The sequence below is a fragment of the Diadema antillarum genome, unplaced genomic scaffold (assembly GCF_040938485.1).
Source record: "Diadema antillarum isolate AM-2024a unplaced genomic scaffold, OU_Dant_1.0 seq00000833_RagTag, whole genome shotgun sequence".
Classification (NCBI taxonomy): Eukaryota; Metazoa; Echinodermata; class Echinoidea; order Diadematoida; family Diadematidae; genus Diadema; species Diadema antillarum.
Genome location: NW_027271709.1, coordinates 64,840 through 83,041, shown reverse-complemented (window position 1 = coordinate 83,041; position 18,202 = coordinate 64,840). Strand labels below are relative to the sequence as shown.

At 40.8% G+C, this 18,202-nt stretch overlaps 1 protein-coding gene across 1 annotated transcript in view; it reads right to left on the bottom strand.

The window, feature by feature from the left end:
* Nucleotides 1-18,202, bottom strand: part of LOC139740081 (RIMS-binding protein 2-like) — a 132,074-nt gene that overhangs the window by 58,086 nt on the left and 55,786 nt on the right. The window lies entirely within an intron of this gene.

The window sequence follows — 18,202 nt, the reverse complement described above, 5'->3', positions numbered from 1 at the left end:
GAAGCATTGCTATTCTTTATCATTTTTCAGCTTTTAACACTGCATAGCCAGTATGCAGTGCAACCTCAGTGATCATTTCAACATGAATGTAGATGATGCTCAAAACACACATCGTGGGTCAATATGAAGGGACATAAAGGGTAACTTAGGAGAGAAATTATTTTCCTTGCAGGTAATAAAAAAACATATCGGCCTGTATTAATATACACTACATGTATACACGCAAACTTCATCCTCAGCCATGTCCTCACACAGGCAACATCTTTATATCACATCATAAGCCTTTTCATTTGGCTTTACAGCGATAAATAATTGTTTTGATCTCTTCAATTGGTCAATAATGCCTGAAAGAACGAATGGACCAATGGACCAAGTGATTACATGTGATTTTTGCTTGTTTTTTACTTTTGTTTTAGATTTTGTTTTGTTTATGAGTTCATATGGCTGTTGCTGTTGTTGTTTGGTCGTTTTGCAATGCCACTAACTTGGTGATTGTGATTGTACCTCGTTCTTAAAACTGAGGGTACAGGTGCCCAGTGTATAGGGAGCTCTAACATGGCTCGGCTTTGGCAATTATAGATTCCCATTGATTTTCTTGTATATCCAGGGGGCATGTACTATTGCTATCTGGGAATATCGCCTGGCAAAACACCACCCCACCCTCTCTCTCTCTTGATCTCTCTCTTTTCAGCTCTTCACACACAAATTCTGTTTTGTCTCCGCGATGCAAACGCAGGAAAAGCGGAAGAGGAGAGATAACGGAGAGGAAATGCCAAGGTGAGGAAGGGCGTAAAGCTAAAAAAGACCTAAACATATGAACACAGCTGAATGCTACTCATGGACTTTGATCTAATCAGATAGAGATGGGGGCGAGTTGTACTTTTTGTGCTGTGAGGACCTTGAGGATAATATACAACCTGCACCAACACAAATAAGATCAAGTGGGACTGATAAGATTGATCTTCTTTTCTTTTTTTTCATTTTTGAAAATATATTTAGATAATTTGACTACTGGCAAATCCAGCAATGGAAGGGATAAATTCTTGTTCCTAAGGAATAGATCTTACATTCACTCAATTAGTATGTCATCTTGTCCTACATAAAAAAAACAAAAAAAAAATATTTGCAATCTTCTTCTTGCCCATTTCCAAACACTTCAAGAAATGTTCTATGGTGAGTATATTCAAGGGACAAAGAAATAAAAAGCAAAGATCATCTTGTTTCATTTCCCAGTGCTTATTCCGTGGGTGGCGAGAGCCATAATTTGACACTTGATCCTCGCTCCACGCCCATGGCTATCCTTCTGAAGAAATGTCATGAAAATACTGAGAGGGCCGACGGTGTGCGGTTGCTACATTTTAAATACCGACACAAGTGAGATATTCGGTTTCAAGCTGTTCCATGACACACCTCCGCCGAAATATAAACTCGCACTCAAGTACGTGTGAGCAGCTGCAATATGACCTATGCATGCCTACACACATCCAAGGCACCGTCCATATAGAGTTTAGGATCGGTCCTACAAATGCAAATCCTCACTAGCCGAATGGCAATTTCTTGATTTTCAGAATTTGGTAATGATGATACATCTGTGTATAGTGTTGAATTTTCAGGCAATATCTTGTGATACAGTACATCTCATGTTCATTATGATTTCATCATTCTCTATTCAAACAATACTTTTTTTCTTTTTTTCCCTAATCAGAGCTGAAATGATATGATTAGACTATCAATACATCAACTTCTGAGGAAATTCTCTGTGGAAATTAACATCAAGTTATCATTACAGTGGTAAATCTGAATTTCAATATAAATCTTGAACGGATGAAATATCATATGGAACAGGCTAAATGAATTTGATCTGCATAAAATCAGAGAGAAATTTATTAAACATTGCCAATTTGAGAAAGAATATAGAAATTTAAACCTCTATGTACTGCCAAGTTAAGAATCATTTATGAATGTAGCAATTAAAGAGGCTTTTAAAAAATCTGCAGCCAAAACATGTGCTGACATATGAGCAAAAATGGTTCTAATAAAAACAGTTTTTATTTTACCTTATGAAATATGATGTTCATTATCATAAAGTCTTGAGGATTTCAACGAAATTAGATTTATTGCAATACCACATCACAAATCTGTATCTGACGGACTTAAACACCTATTACGTAGATGTACACAGGCAGGAAAAATAGAGTACACAAGGAGCTCATTCAGGCTTAGAATTTTGTACAGTTTACTCTATCAGTCCATACGATGCACATCATATTGTGGCAGTTCAAAGAAATGCCCACACACCATGTACACTGCACATACAGCCATATATACATTTACACAGGGACTGCGTCTAACAGGGAGGCATACAGGGAAGGAAAAAAAAATCTCCATGATGATACTCTGATGTTATAGACATGATGCATGATTACAGTTGGCAAGCCAGCAACTGGGTAATTGTATCAGCGAAAATAGGGCAATGCAATAAAAGTCAGCCCCACTCACCAATCCAGTGAAAGCTTGGTGCAATGGACTGTTTACATCTACTTCTTTGTCAAAGGAAAAAGAAAAAGAAAAAGAAAATAAAAAACAATCTGAGCTTCAAAAGAATTCCCCAAATTCGGCTTTAGATCCCGAAGCTGGTCTCAGCGTTGAATCCTCTACTCAAACCCTCTCTTATTCTATGCAATCACATGCTATCACATGCACTGTATTCTCTGTTTGAAGAGCATTTAGCTGAATATTTTGACTTGTGCCAGGTTTAGACCTTTGCCATAAACATATATTCCCAAAGCCCCTGTACCTTAGACTCCGCCTCCAGGATTTCGTTTTGCAATTGCTTTTAAAAATGCTTGAAATACGCCTCTCTCTCAATAGAACAGCTGATATGAGCTGCAGCAGTAACCAGTGCCTGCCTGAGAAACTGCAGGGGCTATTTAAATCTCTCGCAGCCTTGTTTTTAGGCTAATTAATTGACCCAGATCTGCTAAAGCTAATCCTAAACTGAAGGACATAAGCGGAGAGCAGTGGCACACATACAGTGTAGCGGTGGGATGGGTTGTTCCACGTTAAACTTGTGGCCACCGACTGGGGAATGCATGTGCACGTAAATCTGCAGCTCTGAAAGACTTCTGGTAACCCCGGGATCCGATTTGCGGGTGATTTGCCGCCGACTCCCGCATTCCCATTCGCAGCGTCAAACTGAATGCTGTGTTTATTAGATGAGACGTCTCGTTTATCAGAGGTTAGATGAGCACGCGCGGTTGTTCTCTAGCCATACATGACCAGTGTGAAAGAGAGAGGCTACTTTAAGATGAGCCATCTTAGGGTAAACAGATGAGGAAAGATCAAAACATTCCAATATCTTTATCATAAAGTTGTATGAAATGCAAAGTAGTTATGAGTGTGTGTGTGTGTGTGTGTGTGTGTGTGTGTGTGTGTGTGTGTGTGTGTGTGTGTATGTGTGTGAGCTTCTTCAATGCCAATCATATTCCTCAATAAGTCAACATGTTAAAAGTTCTAAAGTATTTTTGTGTGTGTGTGTATGAGTTTTTCTTTTAATCCTATCATATTCATCAGTAATTCAACATGTTGAAAGTTGTGCATGTGTGTGTGCTGTGTATTATCTCTTTCCTTGAATAGCAATTATATTCCTCAATAAGGCAATACTTTGAAACATTTTACAGTAAGCAAAGGGAAAAGAATATCTGATACCATTCTTGAATGTGCATGAGTTTGGGAAGTGAAAGCGAAGTTGAAAACAAACAATTTTGACTTAACTTTTAGCCCCCCCCCCCCCATAAATAAGACAGAGGAGAAAAAATAACATACATTTTCCTTCTACATCTACAATGTACAAATGTACATGCATTGATAGTCTATCAATACTAACCACATTTTGTGGTGAGATCATCATAACGTGTCGCGGTAGCGGTAAAAAAGGAGACCCAGAATAAAGAATGCTGGTAAATGTTTGTATCATCTTAACTATGGAATGAATATTTCTTGCATTTTATGGGATATATCTCCTTCATCTTTTCAAAAGCCCTACTCATATATATTTCATTGATGCAGACATGTAGTAAAATCATACTGCAACAGGCTAAGTTCCCCCGTTCCATCCACTCTTGACCCAGTCAAGAATACGTTCATATCTTCTGTAGATCGCTGTCTGTGCAGCAGCAGATCTATGGGGGAGGGGTAGGGGATTTAACCCCTTGGGCTCCTACTTGTTTTGTTTTCCTTTGTTTTGGAGTGTTGGGGGTTTAACATCCCCCAGCTTTTCTCTTTTTCCCCTTTTTTTTTTCTTTTTTGCTTGTTAATGGAGAAGTGGCAGCAAAAATGTGAGGACCTTATCTTGGTTTTTTTTTGGCTTGTCAGCTGATTTTGAAAGAGAAGTGGAACCAAAAATTGTTAAGACCTTGTTTTTTTTGCTTGTCATGACACCCCCCCCCCCCTTGCAGTCATCAATATACTTGACATGAATTTGCATTAAAAAATTTACAGATCATTCATACAGACCATTTGTACCTACCACAAAACACTTCAGAGAAATAATGTTGAGTGAATTAGATATGAGATATTTTGGGGCATGAATAAAAGAAGCTTGGTGTTGATTAAAACTCCATGATCAGTTTAAGTGTGCATGTGAGAATAAGATGATTCATCATGGAAGTAATATACTGATAATGGGTAGTGACAAGACCATGTTGTAATGTACAATTTTTTCTCTCTCTCTCTTTCTCTGTGATTAAGCTGTTGAAGACAAGTCCTGAGAATACTTGGGCGGGTGTCTATGGGAAATGTGTGTTATTGCAAAATCAGCGTCCTCAACGGGTTAAGACATACAGTGTATTACAAGACAAGACTGCAGATGTTAATGAGATGATCTGTTATGAAACAAAAGTAACATGCATACCAGTGTGGGACAACTACAGCAATGAGGTTTAAAAAAAGTGAAAACAATTTCTTTGTTTTATCTATTTGTTCTTTTTTTCCCGATAAATGTGAAAGAATATGCCTGCCACACATCACAGCTGGATTAAACTTCCATACCAAGCAAGAATCCATAGTAACAAGGAGAAAGATAAGAGTAATCCATAGCGTAAAGAAGAGGAGATGGCCATTTTGCCGTTTTTAATCTATGGGGCTAGATTCGCATGTGCACAGACCATATGCAACAGATCGGTGGCTGATTACATCGTCACAGCCAGAGGGGGAAACACCCACAGTATATCAAGGAAGGATTGAGGAAGTGGGGATGGTAAGGGGCAGAGATGATACTGCCAGTCCTCCATGTCATGGGGGGGGGGGGGGAAGCTCTTTGCTGTCTGGAGTCCCACACGAGAAGGGGGACGGGGCAGGGGGCAGAAAGGGGGAAGGGAAGGAGGAAGGGGGAGGGGGAAGGGAAGAAGGGGGAGGGGAGGGAAAGGCGAGGGGGAGGGGGAAGGGAAGAAGGGGAAGGGGAAGGTGGAGGGGAAAGGAGAAAGGGGGAGGGAGACGGGGGAGGGGGATGGGAAGGGGCAAGTGGGAAAGAAGGGGGAAATAAGGGGGAAGGGGCGGGAAGGGGACAAGAAGGGGGAAGGGGGACGGGACGGGGGAAGGGGGAAGGGGGAAGGGGGACGGGGGAAGGGGGATGGTAGGATGAAATGTCAAAGCCCAGAATTTAATTCCATAAATGGAATCAGCTGCCATGGCAAAAGCTGGCTGGAGACTGGTGTTAAGTGGCTTAGAGGAGGAGTGGAGTGGTGCCTTCCAATCCCCTCGTTCTTCAGCCTCGTAATTCTGGCTGCATCTCGCATGGAGTCGACGAAGAGAGGGAGGTTGAGGTAGAGGCGCGCATTGCATGAGGAGAAAGAAAATTCGGATTCATACAAAGATGAAGATGAAATGAGATGAGAATAATAAGAAGTGGAGAGGAGGATAAAAAAGTGACAGAAGGATATATATGTGATATCCATAATCACAGAGATAGTAATAAACTGGGCGAGATAAAAATATGGTTTGAAAGACAGAAAAGATACTCAATTGCGTCAATTCATTGATGATAGAAGGGAACAAGCAAAGCCGTGAGAAAGAAAGAAGCAAATAAGAATAGCAAAATGGAAGTAGGAGGATGGAATTAGGAGGATGAACTTACGAAGGGAAGGGCACAAGAGAAGAGTCGGCAGACAGAAAGTAAGAAAATAAACACAACGCCTATGAGAAAGACAGAAACCTCGAGGAGAAAGACCAAAAAATGGTGCAAAGCAAGAGAGAAAGAAAAGACATTGTAGAAGACAATAGACTCAATGGCCCGAATTCATGAAGGTGGTACAAATGAAACCATGGACAAAAACCATGGAGCGCCAAGTGTCGCATGGAATATTTCGGTACGAAATCAGTCATTGTGCTGTTGAAATGATTATTCCGTCCACAAAATGATAATTTTGTTCACGAAACGGACATTCTGTTGACAAAATGACCAATTTCGTAACGATATATTACGTGCGACACTTGGCGCTCCATGGTTTTGTCCTTGGTTTAAACCATGGCTTCATTTGTACCACCTTCGTGAATTCGGGCCAATGAGATGAAAAGATTGACATGGAAAGAAAGAAGAGGGAAAAAGAAATACATGAAAAGAAAAGAAAGAGGCATAAAGACCAAGAGGAAAAAAAAAAAGACTCATAGTGATGATGCTGACATCATCAATTAGTTGGGCTCTGATGAGAGACGGGAATCCTACACAAACATCCAAATATGCAATGCCTGTCCTCACTATGAAGTAGGATGAAATGCAGGAATTCTTCTTTTTAATCAGGTGTGTACATTTCATCACGAGATTAATCAAAACTTGCCATAAACACAATTGGGTCTGCAGTGGAAGGAACTGGGCGCAAGGCCCAGGGAAATATTGGGTATTAGGGATGACAACGATCACTCGACTGATGAGTTGTAAACCTTTGTATTGAAATCCAAACCAATTGAATGAGAGGTCAGGAAAGATAGAGTAAGAGAATTGCACAAAGCAAATGAAATGCATAGCCATTCAGATGGTATTTGGCTATAACTTAAAGAAAAGAATTTAAGACTCAAAGGGATAGTATAGCATTGGTTGAGATGGAGATTGAGCTTTTAACGTTTTGCGAGATATTTAGAAACCGCTCTATGAAATGTTAAAGAGCATACTATTCTAAGGGGAATTGAAAGTTTATTTGATAAAATCAGTTTTGAAATGACTGTGGCCTGTCACACCTTAATGGGATCGCTTTTTTGACTATCTCAGCCATTTCAAGACCAATTTTTATCAAATAAACTGTGAATTCCTCTAAGAATTACATGTTCTTTCATATTTCACAAGAGGTTTCTCATTATCTCAGAAACACACACACATAAAAGTTAGAAACCTGCAGCCACATCTAAACCAAAACTGTACCATCCCTTTAAAGACTTTGAAACAAAACTGACCTATTGTGTTTTTTTCAAAGAATAAGCATACGGAGCAATGTCCCAAACATTCTCCTGAGAGCAGAGCCTCTGCATTGACCGTACACTTGAATTTCACTTTAGAGATACAGGATATTCCAGATTATCAGAGCTTGAAGTATTCTCTCTAACATCCGGCTTTGAGACAAATTTGTGGGGGAAAGTCAGAAAATCCTCCCAAATCTGGACTCTAGGAGCGGTGACACACAATTGTGAAATTGCCAGTGCATCCCTTCATTCTGAACGGTAAAGGGGATGGAGGGAACTGGGGTGGGGTGGGGGTGGGGGAGGGGGAGGGGGAGGGGGAGGGATAGGCGCGCAGACGGATTGACGGATCGGGCAGAGGGGGCATGTTTGTTTGGAACGTTTGAGGATTGCTTTCAGTCTAAATAATCCCCACAAGAGATTGGGACCTGTAGACTGAAATGTATGCCAGAAGATTTGGGGGGACTTCACAAGAGGCTCTCTCTTTGCTCATACCTCCACAAACAAACAAAAAAGAGAAAGAAGAGGATGGTATAAAAAAAGGAGAGGGAAACCTCTTTTCATCATTTTTGTTTCCTTGTTGCAAATATTGACTTACAAGTCAATGACATGTAGCAAGTGTGCAAGTGCTATGGGAGCTGGGTATATACCATACATGTTGTACCTCTTTCCTTACCCCACCCCCCCCCCCCAAAAAAAAAAGAATTTGTTCTTCCTAAAGGTGCAGAGAGCAAGGTAGAGTGAGAGGGAGCATAGATGAAGGATTGAGAGAATGAAAGACTCAATGCACGGTCTGAAAAAGACTGGGAGCTAAGAATCACGGTGGTGCATTTTGACTTTGAGGAGTGGTTCTTCATGTGCAGAAGAAGGGAAAACATACATGCAACAAAAGGTTTTGTGTGTGTGTGTATGTGTGTGTTTGTGTGTGTTTGTGTGTGTGTGTGTGTGTGTGTGTGAGCGTGTGTGTGTGCGAGAGAGAAAAAAAAGACAGTAACTATTCCAAGGATGAATAAGCTGCAAGACAATTTGATAACAATGGGAGGGAAAATTGGGTAGGGTTATTGGCTGTATAGAACAAAGATGGATACAAGGACAGTGATATATGACATAGAGCATTAAAAGGACATTCCAGACGATTTTCATTAATTTCACATCATGCAGTACATAAATCGGCAACTCCGTGTATAGATTTGTGGAATTTATTGTGTTTCTTGAGCAGAGAAACAATACTTCGAAAAACCTTAAACAAATTACACTGAACAAGGATGATGACATAGGAGGTTCACATATTTCAGAAATGTAGCAGTGTAATTCCATTACAATACCGCTTACTTGCGAGCTCACCTGTGTATAAACTATGCATGCCTTCTTCTTTTGTTCTGCTTCCTTGAGCCCCAACTCATGCATTCTTGTGGTGACTCTGACATGTCATCATCCTTGTTCATTGCAATTTGTCCTAAATTTTTACAATATTCTCATTCTTCATCCCAGTTATCACAAATTTTGAAACTCTGTCCTCAGTATACCAATTTATAGTTGTAAAAATGTAAAAATCTGAAAATCATCCAGGTCTCCTTTAAGTGTTGTATATATATACAGACCTGGCTTAGCACACACAGCTTTGGGTAACCACAGAATGCACATAGAAATATCCATTTCTACTTTGCTTCAGAACTCTTTTGATTTTAGGCAGCGATGCACGCCATGAGACTATGAGTTTATTCATGGACTGCATATTCTCTAAGATAGTGGCCTACTTCTCCCCTACTTTATCCCCATCCCCCCCCCCCACAACCATTTTTCTTCCAAATCTGGATTTTGTGATGAAATCATATCGCTGGTAAAGAAAATATGCCGGTTGAAGAATGAGTGGATTTGAAGTGGCATCTGCTGTTGTTTTGTGCAGCAAGAATTGCAAAGTGTTACAATCTCTCAAAACACTGACAAATCCAATCCAGAGTGTATTTCAGGACAGGAAAGAGGGGTGATTCTGGCCGAGTCTTGGCTTTCCGCTGGAGATAAAGAGCGCAGACGCTTCCTCGCGGAAAGTCAGGATTTATTCAGCATTTATTGCTGGGCTCTGAAAAGTGCCCAGAACATTGGAGAGCGTCGATCGCTCAGCAAGCACCCGATGAGCGGGGGCCACAGGTATTAGGGATGCAGCTGCAATTAGAGCTAGGCTTTTCGTCCTCGCTGAGATGTTGTGCGAGAGCCGCTTTCATAACAATGTCGGGCTCTGCTCGCATCGGGAGTTATTGTAACATCAGACAGTAAAGTGTCACTACACTTAAAAAAAAAAGAAAGATAAAAAGAACAAATGCAGCAGCACCTTATGTACCCTTCCCTTCCATTTAAGATGCACCTTTAGCCAAGGGTAAGAGCAAAGTTTGGGGAGTGCAGAGACATTGCCAAAAGATACATGAGGCACTGTTAGGCATAGGAGCTCTCTCCTGTGATTGAAAGTCTGTTAACTTGTCGCAATGGGAGGAAACTGTGAGGTTGAGGAGGGACTGAAGTGGCGAGGGATGAAGCATTAACCTACTCAGAGCCACCTACTCAGAGCCACCAACTCACAAAAGCCGCGGTCACACTGGCAAAAACTTGCGAGGTTAAAGATTGTGAAGTCTTTGCGATCTTTGATCATCCCTCAACACCGGCAGCCAATCTTCTCGATCTTTATAAGTTCTCGAAGTTTGGGTCACTAGCGCGCATGCCCAAGAAAAAAAGGAGTACACCGTCTGACAGCTAATGATCGTGACATAACAATGCACACAGGTGCATCCCATAGAGGCACCATCCTAAAACCACTGATGGATGCCACAAACAGGTGGTGGACTGGTCAAGTGATAAACTTCACAAAGCTTCAGTTGCAAGAGTTTACATATTCTTAGTTTGAGTAGGAAGTTTTGCGAGAAGTTTCATGAGAAGTTTCACAGGAAGTTCGTGGTCACACTAGCAAAACTTCATGATCTTAACCCACTGAGGATGGGCTGATTTTGCTACAACACGCATTTCCCATAGACACCTGCCCAAGTATACTCGGAGCTTGTCCTCCATGGGTTGAAGATCACAATCCTCTATCTTTTGCCAGTGTGACAGAAGAGAATTGATATTGTAAAACATACAGGGGTTTGGACAGCAATGACAGAGTTAAGGAGATAGGGGCATCAGAGGATATGGAAGAGATGGAGAAGATACGAGACATAGGAGAGGACATCATTCTCCCATCACGGCTCTTTCACCCGTCTGGTAGACACGACCACATGTTGCTACCACTGTGAATCCATTTCCCGCTCAAAATTCAATCACATGCTCCACTTCGCTTCTACTCGGCTGACCTACCCCACAGGGGGCTTTCATGTCGACAAGAGGGGGTGGGGGGTGAGGCTAAGATTCTCGCTCCCCTGGCTGGCTAGAGCCATCATCGCAGTAAACCTATACTGCTAGCTTTATTTGTTGTCCGCAAGGCGGGTAATTGCTCCAGATTAGATACACTACACAGCTCCGGCGAGTTCCACACCCAAGAACAGTTCATGGGACTGTATGCAGTGCACATCGTGCGCATCAATTCTCCGAAGTATCGATCATATGTTTTGGATAGATGTCTCAAGTCTTTTTTGCCCTCATCTTCCCTTGAATACACAGTATGGTGTTGCAATTGCCAAAACTTTTTAAATATATGACGTATACCTGCACATCACATTATGGTATCAAGACTTTGTACACCCATCCCCAGAAAGTGTCTGTTAATAAAGGATATACATGTACAACATTGATGCATTTTTTATACAAAGATGTTTGAAATGCTATATGTCAAATGTAGCTTGCACGGTTTTCAAGGATTTAACAGCACTTTGTACGTAGAAATGACTACACATATCTATTTTTGTTTTGCCTTTACATCAAAGATGAATTATGTGTGCAGAATGTTTGTATGAGGGAGCTTAGGATGAAGTAGGGCAACCAATCCCTAAGCTTCACATCATCAACATGATGCAATGCCCAGAGCTAGATTCAACTAGTAAATTTTGTGAAAAAAGAAGGTCATACAAATTTCAAGGGACTGGGAAACCAAGTTAAGCATACTGAGAGAAAAATCTACATTGTAAGTACCTAAGGAAAACAACAACAAAAACGGGTCTTTACTGAGAGCAGATATTGTGAAACATTCAGGTAAAATTTGTATCTTGACTTGCAGATCATACAAACAAACGTATTTACTGATGATTAATGATGGATGAATGACGGATCAAAATGTCATAGGAGCTGAATGAGCAGGACATGTTTAAGATAGATGGGATGTTCGACGTCACACAAATATACACACACACACAGACACACAGGCAAGAGTGTAACGACTTGAAAGAAGAAGTCACGAAGCAGCTGCATTTAGCAGTGCCAATAATTCAGGCCTAATATCAACCACAAGGCACCACAGAACAGACCAACATGGCTTCTTACAGTTTTTTGGGTTTTTTTTTTTCTTTTCTCATTCACTTTGTCCCTAGGCTAAGATTAGGCAGAGTAGGAGTGCTCAGTGCGTAGCATGGACAGACTCGTCGAGACATGGGAATAACTGTCAGACATGGCTACAGGCAACGAAGCTTGTACATGACTGAATCTTCTCTCTCTATCTCTTTCTTCCCCCCCCCCCCCCGGTTTCTCTCTCTTTCCTTTTCTCCCTCTCTGCAGTTAGCTGTCATTTCCCTTTGATCACATCATCAATCGATGGATCTTTCCCTCGCGTGTTTTGTCAGCAGTCGGGACGGGACAAAAGTTTGGGGGCTACGTTTCCGGCTTGCGCGTTCGTCGTGTCGCCTCAGGGGGGTCTCGAGAAGTTCTATTGTTCGGTGCGGGATGCACTTTCTGGTCATTCTTCTCTCTGCGTTTTTTTTTTTCTTCTTCTTTTCTTTTCTTTCAAAAGTTTTGCTCCTTTGGCGGGAGGGAAGCCAAAATCGAATTGACCGACATCCTGGCGATGTTTAGGCGTGTGGTGGAGCGAGAAATCTACGGTGTTCTCTCCCGACGAGATGGGATTGGAAAGGGCCATCTCGTAGAGAGGAACAAGTCGTGGGAAATGGACCAAACGTCCATTGTGCAATCTCCTTTGTGAGAGAGAGAGAGAAAAAAAGTTCCCATTTCATTGGGCTTTCAAATATGATTGCCGTTTGTTTTGAAATGAGTCACTGCAATGTGGTGAATTCCTTGGATGTGTACAAATCAAATTATCCCTCCGCATGTAAAAGCACTCCGGATGTTGAATGACTTTGCTCATCCGAGAGACAGGAGGACTCTCTGCTGGTGGAAAAAAAAAAGAATTCTTGAGAGTTGAAAGAAGGGGAAAGTGTTCTTCTTGCCATCATGTTTTATTTTGTTTCTCTCTTGGACAGAATGAATTACTACCTTTGATCTGTAAGAGCCGAAAGTAAATCGGCCTGTATTTGATATATGTGACCCTGCACCTCAAAACAAACAAAAAGTCGCCAGACATGAATTTTTAGTTAAGACCATATTCTGAAAGAACAGACTGTAAGCTTTAAAATGATGTATAACTCAAATCAAATGGACTCTCCTAACCTATCTAAATATTAAAAAGAAAGCACAAACTCAGGAAAAGTGTGAACTGAGAAAAGAGACTCTGAAGTTCAGTGTCTATTCAAGCGCTTAATCTTTACCAAAGCGTGCTGGCTGTGCGATGAATGGGACAAAAACAGGAAGTAAACCACCAGAGTAACAACAATGAAGGGATTATCAGATTAAACTGAAATTAAGCATGCCTCATTAACACATTCTGTCCATAATCAATGCCAACTTTCAAAGCAGGAGCACTATCCTTTCAAAAGTTATTAGAGTTGAAAGTGAAGAGTGTGGACAAGGTTTTTCAGAAATGAAAAAGAGATTCTAAAGACACACCTAATCACACTATTCTACCAAAAATGTTCGAGATAAACTGCTAAAAAACACACTTTCCTGCCCGTTTTATGATACCAAATTTTAGCATAATGTAAAAGAAGACCCGCTCTTTCAGAAAATATAAAAAAGTCAAGTTCGGCTAGGTCGACCCATTTCACTTATTTTCAGTCCTCATGCAAAATCAGTGTGTGCGACTTTCTGTTCGTTTTGAGGTGCACGGTCACATATTGTCTGGTAATACATTTTGTACCCATAATTATCCAACTCCTGTTTTGAAAAGCTGCATCTTCACTGATGCGGTATGAAAGCCCTTGCACCACATTATTGAAGATGGAGAAACTTGCGGTGTGGAAGGGGGGTTGGAGAATGGACCCATAATTGAGTATGGGGACACTTGTGCATGGCTGCGCCTTTTTCAGGTTTTAATGGTCCGACATCAAATCTCGACAACATCAGCAGCATGAGAGTTCTGTTTATCAGACGTAATATGAAGAGGGGCACGATAGGGTGGGGGCATCGTACGGAGCAATGCGCAAAGGAGGGAACTGGAGCAGGGGGAAATTGTGATATTATGGCAAGGAAATGTGATCGAACTTGGCAGCTATCATTCCAGGGTCCATTTGGTCCCATTTTCAAGTCTTTTCCCCCCTTTTTTCTCTCTTCTTGCTGATGAAAACAAGGGCAGCTGCAGCTCACTTTCCTCCATTTCATTTGAGAAGATGCAATCAAGCGGGAGACTTTCAGACTTTAGTCAAATGACGGTTGCAGCACTCTTCGCATTACCTACGCTGCATTTCCGTGAAAAAACAACAACACCACTTCGTAAAAAGGGTTGGGGACCTTGAAAAATCCACGAAATCGAAGCAGAGAATCAATAACGACCAGATAAACTTCGCACCTCTTTTTTTTTCCTCCTCAATTCCATTTAGCAGTGTGAAACATGGTATAGAGTAGATGTAAACACCTCTTACAGTTACAATGTAATGCACACTGCCTCAAGCATATACACACCTCAAAACACTCCTCAAAATGGGTGAGAAAAAGATGTAGAAGACTTTTTCAGAGTTTCACTAACTGCACTGGCTGTGTAATGTGTAATTGAAAGTTTTGTGGCACAATTACACAGGCTAAAATCGGTTCCAAATGTTTCCCTTCAGCTTTAGGGCGGACGTCCACTTGGGCGCGGACAAGCCCCGGAAGGGTTGCGGAAGCAAATTTTGTCATTTCGGCATCCTGTCCGCGACAGACGCGGAATAACTTTGTGAATCGGCTTGTCCTGGGACATTCCTAGGACTGTCCGCGGACTGTCCGCGGACTGTCCGCGGACTGACTGCGGACATTCCTAGGAATCACTCCGGAAGAGCGCGGAATATGCTAATCGTAGCCGGGCAGAGCGGAAACATCTAGGATTACACCAGGAATGAACGCGGACAATCAGGATGCCTTCCGGACAACACAAGTTAGGCATGCGGACAAACTGCGGACAATACAGGAAAATGGAAAGGTATAAATTTGGCGCTGACTTTGACTTTTCCTCATTTGACTGCTAGCCGTCATTGATGCTCCTTGTTGTGTTTCCGCAGTAGCTGCTGATATTATATTGATATGATTGGTCAACATTATTTTATAAATGTGACCACCGAAAGTCGAAGAATAGGATTGTCTGCATGTCGGCTGAAGACTCTTTTTTTTTTTTATTTGTCTCATCTGGGAGAACAATCTCTTCTCTGCCTACAGTCACATGGATGATATTCGCAAACTTTTTGAACCATATGTATATATACATAATAATATACATAAGATGTAGATGTATGTACACATATATATATATATATATATATATATGTTGGCAAGATAAAAAGATAAGTAACAAAACTGCAACAAAGTTCATGCTGTATTCACCAACGGTTTATTTCTTCACAAGAAATAAACCGTTGGTGAATACAGCATGAAATTTGTTGCAGTTTTGTAACTTATATATTCTTTATTCCCTTTTTTTTAGACCTGTGCTTTATCCATCGTGAAGTATATACATGTTTTGTCTGATACATCCGCAGAGCATGCCAAAATGATCCTAATCATTAATTTTTTTTTCTTTCTCTCATTTTTACCCTTGTTCATCTCTAACTCTCTCTTATTTTGATCACTTTTAAACAATTTGCAATGATTCAAGTCCGAGATGTTTTTTTTTCATGCTTAGAGCTTAGTAGCCTATTGTCAATGAAGTGTAAAAATGGGGAAATATTTTAACCTATAACTCTTTAATTTACTTTTTTTTTTGGGGGGGGGGGGTTCAGCGGGGCTGTCAAATTGGACAATCGAGTTTATTTGCAACTAAAACAAAAAGAGAAGATAAAATTATTAATTAATAACAAATACGAAAATCATTCAGGTAAAGAATATTTCTGAAATGCTTTGTGATGCTTAATGTGTACTTAAATATATACACTCAGCAAAAAAAAAGAAGAAATTTAACATTTTTTCGAGTTCATGATTTATTGCTTTTTCTCTCATATCACTTGAATTTTGAATTGGTATTATCTTTAGCTTTCATTGTTATTTTGGGCTTCAAAGATATTACATTGTAATGAGACCACAGGTATATCTTTGCAATTGAATTCATGCATTTTAGTGCAATGAATTTGTCTTTTGTTCTGATATGTTGTATCATTAGAAAGCATTTACGTATGAATAACAACTTGGTCATGTTTATATAATACATCAACATTTAGCCAAAAATTCTATGTTTTTTATTTCTGAGTGTACTTCCACCTACTTTTGTGATTTTTCAGCTGGGCTGTCACATGGCACAACCTAGTTTGTTTGCAAATAAAATACGAAAACAACATAAAGGAAAATGTACCATAGTAAGTAATAGGAACCAGGAAAGTCACTCAGATGAAAAATAATTTCTGAAAAGATCAAATCAACATAAACTTACTGAGTACTAGGAAGTTAGGGGGCTGATTTCACTTCTTTCTGGTTGCTTTTTGCGCAGTCTCTACTACCTTCTTCTTTGCCTTCTGGGACCGGAAATTCCTTAGATTTACCTGTTCTTCATCACTAGACGAAAGGTGTGCCTGTGATAGGGATATTTGCATGGGGGCCTCGCCTCCCTTCTTACTCATTTTGCGCTTCATTGGCATTACGCTCGCGGAAAGTGTCGACATTTTCGTGTCTGGATTACAAAATTTCCGCATCGGTTCCGGACACTTGCATATATAGATCCGCATCGGCTCTGCGCTGTCCTAAAACATTCCTGGTGTCTTCCGCTTTCATTCGCGAAGCTTCCCCACACCGCGGGATTCTTTCCGGAGCGTGTGCGGAAGGAGCGGAAGGGTTCCGGACAAGCGGGACATCCTCAGGACATCGTCAGGACAAGTCGCCGAAGGTGTCAGGAAGTTCATTTCCGCGTCCAAATTTTGGTCTCGATCAAAATGTGGACGCGGAAATTTTTCTCTCTCCCGAAGGTGCGGAAACGCCCGGACATGTTTAGGACAGTGAGCGGACACGTTCAGGAACATGCGGACAGGTTGCCGAAGGAGTGCGGAATACAAAATTTGCATTCTGGGTCTTGTCCGCGTCTTGTCCGCGCCCTAGTGGACGCCTGGTCTTAGTGTATGTCAAAACATACAATTGTTTTGTTTTTATTTTGTTTTTCTTGGCACTCAATTTATTCTTCTGGAAAAAGCACAATTAGCCCACTGACATACTAAATGTGCCTTCATACAAAGTTTACTGAAGTTTTCAGTGGTCCACAAAGTTCCACACCAAAATATGTACCTACACTTGCAAGTGAGCAAATATAATCAGGATTTCAACTGCAATATCAAGTAACTTGGCATAGAATCGACATATTATTCAACAAGCTTTCCTGAAGTTCTATTATGTTGCAAGGACCTAAAAGTCTTGTTTGGCAACAGGAAACGAGTTATTCCTTGCCAATTCATTCCATCCCAGGGAATGTCAAACTTCTCCAGTTTCAATCAATGGAGGTGCAATGCGGAAATGTTGCGAGGCAAATCTTTTGTGTAGCACACTCCACTTTAAAAGTCAAGCTCATTAGAAATGCAAGGAAAAAGTTGTCGGATGTTATTGCTCCCGTTTCCTCTCCCTAGTGGATAGTAGCCCACTTTGTAAACTCCTGCACCCACTCAGTCTATTTCATAATTGTTTGTTAGCCTCTCCATACTGTAAAACACAATATTTTGGCGCCACGAAATTTTCGCGAATGGGAGCTGACAGCCTTATTCGCAGCGTGAAATTTTCGCGAGTTGCCTCTAACATTCAATGCATATGGTGTAAACAAGATCTTCAGCTTGCATTTTAATTTCGCAAAACTCGGCTCTCGCGAAATTCGCGAAATTAAAATGCACGCGAACATCCCTCATTTTACAGTACCGGTACCTCATTGAAAGAGTTAAAGGCAATGTTGTTGTTGTTGGTTCTGTTTTGATTTGTTTTGTTTTGTTTTGATTTATTTTGGAGAGGGGTAACCGTTGCACCGTTCTTTGCATCCCTTCCTGTCAAAACCCCAATATACAGCGTACACAATCCTTCTTACCCATCAAAATATCTATTATTTCGGAACAAACATGTACACAAACACTCTGTATTTTTAGGTGCTATGTATATGTATATGTACTCTGTATATAATACTATGTATGTATGTATGTATGTATGTATGTGTGCATGTACATACATGTATTAACACTGTATGATATGCATTCTACATTGTATGTATCTGTCTTTTATCTCTAGAAACATATTATGCATAATTTCATCTCTCTTGTCCGTCTGTCTGTCTCTCCATTTCTCTCACTAGATATAAATATATCGGTGC